This window comes from Muntiacus reevesi, chromosome 11, assembly GCF_963930625.1.
Source record: "Muntiacus reevesi chromosome 11, mMunRee1.1, whole genome shotgun sequence".
Classification (NCBI taxonomy): domain Eukaryota; kingdom Metazoa; phylum Chordata; class Mammalia; order Artiodactyla; family Cervidae; genus Muntiacus; species Muntiacus reevesi.
Window position 1 is genome coordinate 28488198 of NC_089259.1, and position 12194 is coordinate 28500391.

Here is a 12194-nt window from a genome sequence, read left to right on the forward strand (position 1 = left end):
GAATTAAACCTAGTTCCTTAGAATTACATAGAATCTCTAATTACAAGCTTTATCATACATTTTCTTCACTGGGTTTCAACTAGGGATCATCCTATAAGGTGTTCTGAACATAAGCAGGTAAGAAAAGTCCTAAAGCAAACAAGCATGGGCTGGGGGTGAGCTGTACGTAAGAACTTGGAGCTGTTCAGAGCAAGGACATGGAAGCCCCCTCCCTACTCACCGGCCTAAATTTCAGGGAACCTCAAGTCTTGCTCTGCCACTTGGAGCCCACCTGGCTGGGATTTGGGCATGGTGAGTGGACTAGACACACAGGCTGAGAAGTCTTTTTTTTTTTTTTTTTTCACAAGAGGAAGAAGAGGTGTCATTGCTTTGGGAATGCAAAGAGATCAAACCAGTCAGTCCTACAGGAAATCAACTCTGAAAATTCATTGGAAGAACTGATGCTGAAGCTCCAATACTTTGGCCACCTGATATGAAGAACCAACTCACTGGAAAAGACCCTGACGTTGGGAAAGAGTGAAGACAAAAGAAGAGGTCGACAGAGGATGAGATGATTGGATAGCATCACTGACTCAATGGACATGAATCTGAGCAAACTCTGGGAAATGGTGAAGGACAGGGGAGACTGGTGGGCTACAGTACATGGGGTTGCAGAGTCAGGCACGACTTACCGACTGAATGACAACAAAGAGTAAAGCATAGTGCCAGTGTAGGGTCCTAGCACATTAGAAGTGAAAGGCTCTAGGCTCTTGGAGTCCAGCCGATGCATTTGCACAGAGCAGTGAGTCGATAGAGGCCCACCAAAATTCAAAGGCTGGCTCAGGGACCAAAAGCAGTATCAAAACAATCTAGCATCACCAGACTAAGAGCAGGTGCAAAAAATTTACGAGTTTCTTCCCCTTCCCTGTAAGGACAGTAACGGGGCGGGGCAGGGGTGGGGGTTGCCACAGCTGGAAGCCTTCCTCCCTAACTCTCCTTTTTCTGTCTGGGTTCCCCTGTCTTGGCTACGATTGTGGATTGTGGATGTTTCAGCAAGTCAGCATACTGCTGTGATTCCTCTCTGGTCTTCCTCCTTCTGTTTACTTGGACTCAGGAAACTTGCAGGCAAAACAAAACTAAAATACTGTCAATCATGTAGAAAGTGATAAGCTGCCTGATCCTAAAGGGCTGGGAAGCCCCAGAAGAATGTGTGCTGCTATGAGTCCTTAGAACTGCAGCCGAGCTCCAGAAGAAGGAAGGATTGCAGTGCACTGCAATCTCTTTTGAAAAACTGTTATTGTGAATGAAATTTGCATTCATTGAAAGAAAACAACCAAGCAACCAAAAACCTACAATTCTAGAAATTTCAGAAAATTCTACAATTCTACAATTCCAGAAAAACAATTAACATATTATTTGCCCTTCTAGTTATATATATATATAACATGATACATACATGTATATTGGTGCTAAGTTGCTTCAGTCGGGTCTGACTCTTCTCAACCCTATGGACCATAGCCACCAGGCTCCTCTGTCCGTGGGATTCTCCAGGCAAGAATACTGGAGCCTGTTGCCAATCCCTCCTCCAGGGGATCTTTCTGACCCAGCGTTCAAACCTGCATCTCTTGCATCTCTTGCATTGGCAGGCAGATTCTTTACCACTCGCACCACTTGGGAAATGCAACACATATACATGTGATTAATAAATAAAATATATGTGTATATATTTATTTTTTTAATCTGAGATGAGATTCTCATAAGATAAAATTAACAATTCAATGGCACTTAGTACATTCACAGTGTTGTGCAACACCACCACTAGTTCCAAACATTTTCATCACCCCAAAAGGAAATCCTGTACCATCAATTCCCCCCTCCCCCTTGACAAAAACCAATCTGCATTATCTCCATGGATTTACCTATTGTGGGTATTTCATATAAATGGAACTGGAACTGTACAATATGTGACCTTTTGTGTCTAGCTTCTTTCACTGAGCATTGCTTCTCAAGGTTCATCCACATAGTGGTATGTATCAGTATTTCATTCCTTTTTGTGGCTGAATAATATTCCATTGCCAGTATATATCACAATTCATTTATTCATTCATCCATTGATGGACACTTGACCAGTGCTGCTATGAACATGCATGTTCATGTATTGTTTTGAATACCTATTTTCACTTTTCCATGTTCATATGTAAGAGTGGAATTACTGAATCACGTGATAATTCTATGTTTAATCTTTTGAGGGACCACGATGGCTAAGATGACTCTTCTACAGCAGCTGAACCATTTTACATTCCCTCTAGCAAAGGATAAGCATTCCAATTTCTCCACAACCTCACCAACACTTCCTATTTTCCATATATATCTATGATAGCCATCCTAGTGGGTGTATCTCCTTGTGGTATTGATTTGTATTACTTGCCTGGAAAATTCCATGGATAGAGGAGCCTGGTAGGCTACAGTCCATAGGGTTGCAAAGAGTCAGACACGACTGAGCAACTTCACTTTCTTTCTTTCTTGATGACTAATGATACTAAGCATTTTTTCATGTTCTTATTGGCCATTTGCATACCTCTTTGGAGAACTAATTTAAGTCCTTTGCCAATTTTTTAAAAAATTACTTATTTTTTGGTTGCCCTGGGTTTTTGTTACTGTGCTCAGGCTTTTTCTCTAGTCGCAGAGTAGGGACTACTCTTCACTGTGGTGCATGGGCTTCCCATTGCCATGGCTTCTGTTGCAGAGCACAGGCTCAGGAGGTGTGGCCGCACAGACATAACTGCTCCGCAGCATGTGAAGTCTTCCTGAGCTAGGGATCGCGCCTATGTCACCTGCATTGGCAGGTGGATGCTTATCTGCTATACTACCAGGGAAGTCCCCTTTGCCCATTTTCAAATTGGGTTGTTTTGGGTTGTTGTATATATATTTGTTTTACAAAAAAAAAAATGGCAACATATTTACAAACATTCTATTTGAAAATGACTTTTACTGAAAACAATCTTTCTTAAACTAACTTTGTCATCATATATTCTTATTGTGCTCTGCATTGCATCAATTCTACTGCCTCCATGGTTTTTCCACTGAGTAAATGTAAACTATCATACATTCTGTGCCAAATGTATTTTAAATTGATGTTGCTGAAGGACTTCCCTGATGGGGTTCAGTGGCCAAGACTCTGAGCTCCCAATTCGGGGAGCCCAGCTTCAATCCCTGATCAGGGAACTAGATCCTATATACTACAACTAAAGGTTGAAGATTTCATGTGCCACAACTAAGGCCTGGCACAGCCAAATAAATTAATCTTTAAAAATACCATAAATTATCTAGCAATCCCATCTTATTACACATTTGTGTGGTTTCTGATTTTTTAGTTTTATTGAAGTATAGTTGATTTACAATGTTGTATTAATTTCTGCTGTGCAGCAAAGTGATGCGTACATACATATAGATTCTTTTTCACATTCTTTTCCATTATGGTTTATCACGAGATATTGAATAAAGTTCCCTGTGCTTCCCTTCTGTAGGAAGGACCTTGTTTATTGATTTTTTTAGGTATTTTGAATAAGGCTAAGATGACTCATCTTTTCTTATACCCATACTTTTGTGTCCATGATTATTTTGTTAGGTTATACATATTCCTCAAAGTTAAATGGATGAATTTGAAGTCAGTTTTTGAATGAAGTGAAACAATTAATTTGGTTTAACCAAGCTGCCTTGAGCAGGTTTGCACCCAAATGTATTAACTTTTTAAAAGGCTATTGAGACAATTTTACATATAAGAGATATGTAGGTTCATGATTTCTAAGATTCTATAAAGCAGTGGGGGAAATTGTGAAAGGGGTAAGCCTTCAAAAGCAAGCAGATTAAAAGCCTGAAAAACCTGGAGAGCCGTTGGGTTGAAATGTCCATTCCCCTTTATGCTTCTGTTATTTTACTACTTCTCAGGTTGAAGATTAACAGAAAGTGCTTTTGTATTCAAGTAATTGCAGAACTGCAAAAAGAGAAAGTGTGGATCAATTGGAATGGGTGAAAAAACTTTGAAATTTTTGTAAAACCAGTAGAGCTTCTTGCTTTTCGTTTCATTGGATCTAATTGTATTCTTCATAAAAATCTACATGATTTCCAAAACTTACTAGTCACTTGTATCAGAATTATTTTCTTTAAATACAGTTAACTGTGTTTTCACATGTGATTTAACACCGAGACACAGGTCAACAATTCTTCTAGGGAGTACACGTCTTATCAAAGAGTGGTCAACAAGTCAACATAAAATTGGATTAATTATAAAAAAAATTATCTTCTAGTCAGTCCCATAGAAATTTATTTCATACATTGATAAGTATTGGATTTTACACTATATGGATCAAACCTGAAAAGTAATATAAATTTTTCACTTCTTTTAAAAGAAGGACCAAAACTTCAGAGATCAACATTGCAAAACTTTATATCATGAATTTATATATACTGAGCTTCTACAGATAATTATAATGAACCATTAGAAGTAATATTGATTTTATTTTTAAAAATTAGATAAGAGATAGGTTATTATAAATCTAATATTTGAAGGGTTGTTTTTTTTTAATGTTAAGGTCCTGAGAATTTTTAAAGAGTAACACTTAAGAATCAAGCTGATTTGGAAAAAACAACAGGTATAGTTTTATTATTATTGTTTTTTTGCTATGTCTTCATTTTAACGCCCAATAAAATTTTTTCTCACCTTTAAAACCAAGGAGTCTTAGTAGGCTGTTATTAATAATATTTAAAACCTCACTTAAAAAAAATCATAAAAATGGGACTTCCTTGATGGTCCAGTGGTTGGGACTCTGTGCTCCCCGTGCAGGGGACACAGTTCTTGATCAGTTCTTGATCGGGGAACCAAGATCCCACATGCCTCGTGATGCAGCCAAAAACAACAATAATAACAACAAATTTTAAAACATCATTAAAAACATTTCTCTTTTGTTTTACTATAAATATATTTTCTAAATGGGAAAATTATTTAGAAACCGCTAGAACAAATAGAAGTTAACCTCAAAATATATCTTTATTAGCTTTCATGCCTCCAACATCAAATAGGATGAAAGGATAACCCACAAAATGAATAAATGCTGATGACAGAGTTTAATATGTGCTTTAGTTCTTTTTATGTAAAGCTGTAAACCAAGAGGAAAGCATGCGATAAACAAGTGGACTTGCCCGGGAGCTTGGGATAGTGTTTGGGAGACTGATGCTGTTCCAGTCACTTGTTGGCAGCAAGTTAGCAGACAATTGGGCCAAGGGTGGCAGCCTCCACGGTAGCAGGGTAACCAGCCGAAAACTTAAACAGGAGCTCCTGTTAATGGGTATGGAGAGCCTATACTCTCCATAGTTCTAGGGAACTTTGCTTACAACCATTGACACTGCCTTATTAGGGACCTGCTGAGCACCCAGTCAAAGCACCTTCTTTGCAATGAAACAGCCTCTTTGGAGCCACATTCCAGGGAAAGGAAATCTGGAAACTTTTTTTCTAGAGATACGCAGGCTTTTGTGATTGCACTGCAATCCACTTACAAGGAATAGTTATTACTAATTTTTGGAAACACAGAACTGTTATTCTTCCTCCCAAAGGTTTGGGGATGCAGGTCTCCATAAAGTTTCTGGTTTCTTTTAAATCCAGGGAGGGAGTCAGTTAGGTAAGAAATGGAAACTGTCAGATGACAGTCATCTTCTTACATCTACACTAGATTCTTTCCCAGGATCCAATTTTAGCTAAAAACAAAATAAAACCCATCTGGTATCACTTTAGAGAGTGAAGAGGAGAGAGCCTGAGAAAGATTTTTAAGGAATAAACTCACAAAATGTATTCATGATAAAGCTGATCAAAATTAGGTTTGAAATCTAAGTTTTCACCCAGTGTAAAGAAGTCTTTCAATTTTTTTATAAAAGAATTTTAAAAGAAATTTTATTCATTGAAATGTGGCTGCTAACAGTATAAGATACTGTACCATTCAACATATGATTTTACTGTGTGTAGGTGGCCCACTACCTAATTAGCATGACTTCTAACATGATAAAATGATAAAAATAGGGCAGACAACTCAAATGTCCTTTCCTTGAGAAAGAGTCCAAGGTATTGAAGAACCCCTTCGGGATCTTTACCCCTGATCTGTAAAATCTGTGATGAGACATCCCAAGTTTCTCCTTTCCTCCCAGGTGAATTCTGCCCATCCCCCTAGTTCCTTCCTCTCCTGACCCAAATCTCCAGTGAAACAGGGTACCTGTGGCCCCTGGAAGGGGCTACTCAGAACCTCCAACACCTCTAGGGTGAGTGCACATCCCCAGTGGGACTATGGCAGCCTCCCCCCAGATCTGCAGGCAGGGGTGCTGGATTCCCAGTTCCCTATGTCTAGACACGTGACCTTCAAGTCAAGTTCTTTGGCACAAGATTTCTATTTCCCACTTTCCATTAAAAAGAGAGGCACTCAGAATGCAACTCAAATTAAAGAATTGTTTGTCACTCCGTTCAAACGATGGGGTGATGGTTTTCTACTAAGGCTGAGGAGGGCGGGGGATTCTCCTTTGACTGCTGGATCACATCTGTAATCTTAAATAAGTGCTTCGGGAGTGAATTCATTTTCTCCCCTGTGGCAAACTACAAATTCTAACATATAGGTTCTAATACCATATAGGATACAATTTCTAGAAATTTAGGTTGACATACCCTACCTCCCAGTTGCCTAGAGGGATCTGGGATAAAGCTTGCAAAAAAAATGGGGACATTTCACTATAAGTATAAAAAATTAGTTATGAACTCTGAGACCTTGAGAAGAATGGACACTAATTTGTTCACTGCATAAAGTTATTTTCACAGTATCTCCAGATGTGGGTACCATTATCAGATAGAACCTATCACTTTCGACAAGTTTTTTCTCAGCTGATTTTCTTGAGTATCAAATATTTAGGTTTAAAGAACATTCGGTTTTAGAGTTAAGCCTCCTTCGGTTCCATTAATACATAAAGGCAATTTCATTAATGTCATTAAATCTTCTTTTATGGGCAGGAATTCTTATTAAATACAACAGACTATGTTGGAGCTGTCACAAAGTAAAATTTGTGCAATGAATTTAACAGTGTCTGACTCAAATGTATTTTAACCAAATTTTAGGGTGGAAATCTTCCTCTAAATGATAGTGCTTAAATTATATTATTGTCGCTCTCTAGTTACCCTATAATTTAACCTTCTTTAAATGACATAGGTTACATTAAATAAATACTGACAAGTGGTATACATCACATACAGACACTAAAGACCACTAACATTTAGCAGTGGGTTGGAAAATATATATAAAGCCAGGGAGAATGAACTTCCTTACCCCCCAAATCAATCCAGTTTCTCTCTAAAGTTTGATGACAACACCTCCTCGGAATGGAAAGGTGAGAAATCCGGCTCGTTGATAGTTCAGCAGGCCGCCTCTCTTTCCGGATCCCTTCATTCTCTTACAAAGGAGCCAGGCACCCCTCCTTGGCCCGGAGACCGGCGATCAGCGGAACAGACAGTCGTCTTCCACGGGACTTTCTAGGAGCCTGCACGTTCCTGGAGGAGGCCAACAATGAACAAGTAAACAAACAACGTAAGAAAGAGCACTTCGGATGCTGCTCAGGATATGCTGATAAAGGTGAGTGATGGAAGTGGGAGAACCGGGCCGGGGCGGGGGCGGGGACCGTCTGAAAAGGCCTCTCTGGGGCGTTGCAGCGGGAAGTTCGCTCATTTTCCAGCTGGGTTGGTCACCCACCTGCTGACCCTCATTCTGGGGCTCTGACGAGGCGTGGGGGCGGCTGAGGCTCAGGACTCCCCCGGGAAGCCCCAACAGAAGCCCCTGCGGACCCTGCAGGTCGCTATTTCCGAACTGCCTGGCCCCCACTCCTGATCCAGGAAGGCCCCGCCTGGCCTCCCACTTCCCAGTCGCCCCGGGGAGCGGCCTGGTCTCGGCTCTCAGGATGTGGAGGCTGCAAATAGCTCGGCAGCTGCAGCCGGGAGCCGCCGGGAAGCGCGCCAGCCGCCGCCTCGCGGGCCGGGAGCCGCCGCGCGGAGCGCCCCGAGCCCACCGAGGCCGCCTTGCCGGCGCGGAGCCCCCTGCACCGTGCGCCCCGGGGCTATGGAGGAGCCCGATCGCTGCTCGCCTCCACGACGGCCAGCACCGGGGATCCCCTGTTCTGCACGAAGTGAGGGGGGACGGGCCCCCTCTCTGCGCAGAGCTGACTCCACCTCTCGGGGGTCTCGGTGCCTGGCCTGACCCCAGAGAGTCGTTCAGCCTTTTGACATCATCGCCTTAAAATATTTTTTCTCTTGAGTTTCCTGCTAGTGACAGGACTCACATTCTCCTCTGGCCACACTCCTAAAACTTGAAAACCTAAGTCTTATTTAGACAGCACCATGGCAAGTTTCTTTTTATATCTTTTTGTTTGATTGTTTTGTTTTTTTGACCGTGCGTCTTGCAAGGTCTTAGTTCCCCGACCAAGGATCGAACGCACGGCCGGAGTGAGAGCGCCGGGTCCTATTAACCACTGGACTTCCAGGGGATTCCCACAAGTTCAGTCTTTTAAGAAGGACGCCTAGAAGGAAATTTAAACGGACCCCTTGCTCTGCCCACAAGCGGTTGAAACAGGGATGGGTCCTGGTCGCCCCCAGCCCCAGGCTCTTCTCCCCCAAAGGAGAGTGGGAGGTGACACTGGGGGTGCAGAGCGTTGTTGGAGCCCAGGGTCCTCCCGCTTCTCGAAGTTGGGTACAGTTGCCTTCCAAGGGACAGGTCGCTTCCCCCCCAGCCCCTCCCTGGTGCCTGCTGCCAGAAGAACTTCCGGTCCCTTCCAAGGTCAAGGTCAAGTTGCCCTGTCTTGGGTGGCAGGAGCCCGGCCGGTGCCACCCAGGCAGTGAGCCTGGGGGCTGCTGGCAGAGCCCGAACCCCACCCAGACGTTGCTGGGGGTGGGCGGGTCCTTGGAAGGAGACAAACTGCTCTCCTGAGGTAAGTGGGCGGAAGAAAAAAACACAACTGCTCAGATTGGCCCAGATTCTGCTCTGACGATTGGCCTTGGTCCTGGGGGAACTTCTGGGGGTAGTTTCAGCTCCTCTCTCAGCTTTTATGTGCAAAGGACAGAGAAGACACCATTAAGAAATGAGTGTACAGCGCCATAATTGTTAGAGGAAACGGCTGCCAATGACCGTGACAGTAGCTTTTCATCTTTCTTCTTTTTGTTTTTCATTGTGCAACCAAAAACTGTCAACGTTTATCAGCTAAATGTTAAGATTTCAGCTGGTACTGCGTGGATGTTATTTGATGTTATTTAGGAGGCCTCAAAAACAAACAAAACTCAAAAAACTTGAAACAAACCCATCCAGGTTAACAGGTCAACAGTGAAGATTTTGTGAAATAACCAGATTTGCAGTGAATGGGAAGCCCCATTATATTGTTACTCTTTTTAGATTAAAATTTAAACATGCTTTAGCAAATACGGTTTCCTTGAGGTGGAGGTTTTGTTTCAGATTCCCTTTCTGTGGCCTGAGAGAGCTTTAAGTCTGCTAGAAACTCCCCTGAGAGGAGCTCTAAGGTGGAATATTAACTCCTCTGCCTATTATATGCATAAAGTCAGGCTACCTCCCTCCCCAGGGGCATCAGAAATTGCTTTTGTGCACTGTTTGGAAAGGCCTTTGCATCCAGAAACAAAGAAAAGTGAAAAACACAACAACATCCCAAAGCAAAGACTGCAAAGAAATAAGAATGTGAAGTTCAAAGGCCTACAGAGCCCGGAGTTTCAAGTCACCACTTTTCAAAAATCATTTAAGTACAGGCTTTGAACTCACACTGCTTTGTGCCAGCCCTCACCTGACAACTGGCTAGATGTGTGTCTTTTGGCAAGTATTTAACCTCCGGTGCCTCAATTTCTCCATTTGTAAAATGGGCAAAATAATCAGCTTCATAAGGCTTCTCGGGCACGTGTGAGAATTTAATAAAATAATCCATGTAAAATCTGGCACAATGTTTGGCACTCGGTGAGAACTCAGTAAATAGTGAGCTGTTTTTTACATAACAATAACAAATTGTATAATAAACAATTTGCTTGTTATTAATATAATTACTGTATGTTACTACAAAGTCTTTTCTCCTCCAACTTGGGCTTTCACTTTAAAACATATTATGGTGGCTTCACCCCTAATTATTTGAACTTAATGCCAGTGGTTCCAGTCACCTGGAGAACTTACAAAGGGACTGATACACGAGTCTCACCCACAAGGATTCTGATTTAACAGTCTGTGGTGTGGCCTGGGCTTTGGACGTTTAGAAAGCTCCCTAGGTGATTCTAATGTAGATCAGCCAAGTTCGGAAACTAGTGCTTTTTGGTGTTGTCCCAGTCAAAAAGGCAAACAGATGTCTACAGTTTAAATCAAATTAAAGCAGTCTGTATTCTGAGCTTCTAATCTGACTTATTTTGCTATATTAGCCATTCAAATCAGCCAATCCCCTGACATATTTTCACTGAATTTATAAGTTTTGGCTGATTTGACCAATTAATTCCGTTAAAAAGTTTGATTCATTAAAATCACATGGCCACAGCCTCAAGTAAATTGAATTTATTGGAAATCAGCTAGGATTGTGCATATATTTGGAAGTTTTTAGGTTACACATTACCAGAGAAGTCCACATTATTTAATTCCATTCTGTACATTTACTAAGAATCTGCATATTAAATTAAAATGCTGATAGTTTTGAATTGATTTGTCTAATTCATTTAGTAAAAAAAAAAAATGGATTTCTCAAAGTCCTATAACTACAGGTTAAAGAAATTGAATTTGTTGGAGACCAACTAGGATTTTAAGTGTAATTGGGAGTATAAACTATTACAGAAGTACACATTATTGAATTCCATCCTGCACATTTGCTAACCCACCGGATGTTAAATCAAAATGCTGAGTTGGAATGAGGTTAATGTTGTCTCGTCCCTTTGATCTCATCTCGGGTACTTTGGATGGCATGTAGGTTGCTATCAGATTTGACACCGCTATCTGTGTATTATTAACCTCTTTAAAAAATTAATGAGCGTGTTGGTCCACTTAGCACTCGGGTCACAGTGATCCATCAGAGGAACCATGAGTGAGGTGGCACTCACAGCCTCTATCAACTTGCTTTCTATCAACATTCTCCATTAGAGGCACACAATACCAGGTTAGAAAAAGCCCCTGACCAGAAGTTCTGAATCTGGTCATGGATCCAAGGCATCACAAGCTACATTTTTTTTTTTTAGTGAGGCTGCGCCGTGTGGCTTTTGGGATCTTTGTTCCCCGACTAGGGATTGAACCGAGGCCGCCCAGTGAAAGCACTGAGTCTGAACCACTGGACCGCCAGGATCTCCTATCACAGGGTACTTTAACTGACTGGGTACAGCAGACCTTCCTGGGATGTATCTGTAGTTGGACAAAACAGAATTCAACCACCACTTGTCTCCACGTGTTTATGTTTAAATATAGAACAGTTATCAAATTGAAAAACAGGCAATTTTCCATGGGCGGGCTACTTTCCTCATTGCCGTACAAATTATTTGTTTATTTGAGTATTTATATGTAAGGGGCAAAGAAACAACATCATTAGAAAATAGAGGGCATAGAACAGTATTTTAAAATTTCCCTTCTGATAATTTTATGAAAAAATGAATTTTGGCTAAAGATTGGGGAAGAAAAAGATTGGGGAAAAATATTCGCTGATAATCATCTGAAGGGTAGGAAGGGAATGAATATTTAATAAGTGCCTATTCTATGCTGAACTCTTTCTGTGTATAATGTCCTTTAATCTTTACAATCTCTCCTCAGAATAGAATCAGTTCACAGATAGGGTAGTTGAGGTTCAGAGAGGTTAAGTAACTTACTCAAAGCTACACAGCATAAAGTCACAGAAGTGGGATTTGATCCCGTCAGTCTGCCCCAGACCCTGTACACTGTTCACTACATGTCAGGGTGGTTGACTGTCCTGGTTTGCCCAGAACAAGGGGCTTAGTTTGAAAACCAAGACAATTCCCAGAAAACCAGGACAAGTTGGCTACTGTCCTCGGTAACTGGAGGTTACTGTTCCCTTAGCCAGCCAACCAGATTCCAGGCCCCAGGTCTACCCCTGGTAAGAAGGAAGGGAGGTGTGAATCCCTCACTTATTTCAGAAAATAATCTATCCAACCATGTTACACTCCCACT

At 41.6% G+C, this 12194-nt stretch overlaps 1 long non-coding RNA gene across 2 annotated transcripts; it reads right to left on the bottom strand.

Moving 5' to 3' along the window:
* Positions 1–1164: 1164 nt before the first annotated feature.
* On the bottom strand, positions 1165–8025 carry LOC136144338 (uncharacterized). Of its 2 annotated transcripts, XR_010658526.1 has the most exons (5): positions 7755–8025; positions 7335–7555; positions 4700–5299; positions 3863–3973; positions 1165–1649 (listed from the first exon to the last, which is right to left on the bottom strand). It is a non-coding gene; the product is annotated as an uncharacterized lncRNA (long non-coding RNA). The 2 variants fall into 2 exon arrangements; XR_010658525.1 differs by lacking the exon at positions 1165–1649 and having other exon boundaries at positions 1666–3973; positions 7755–8023.
* Between the last annotated feature and the right edge of the window lie 4169 nt (positions 8026–12194).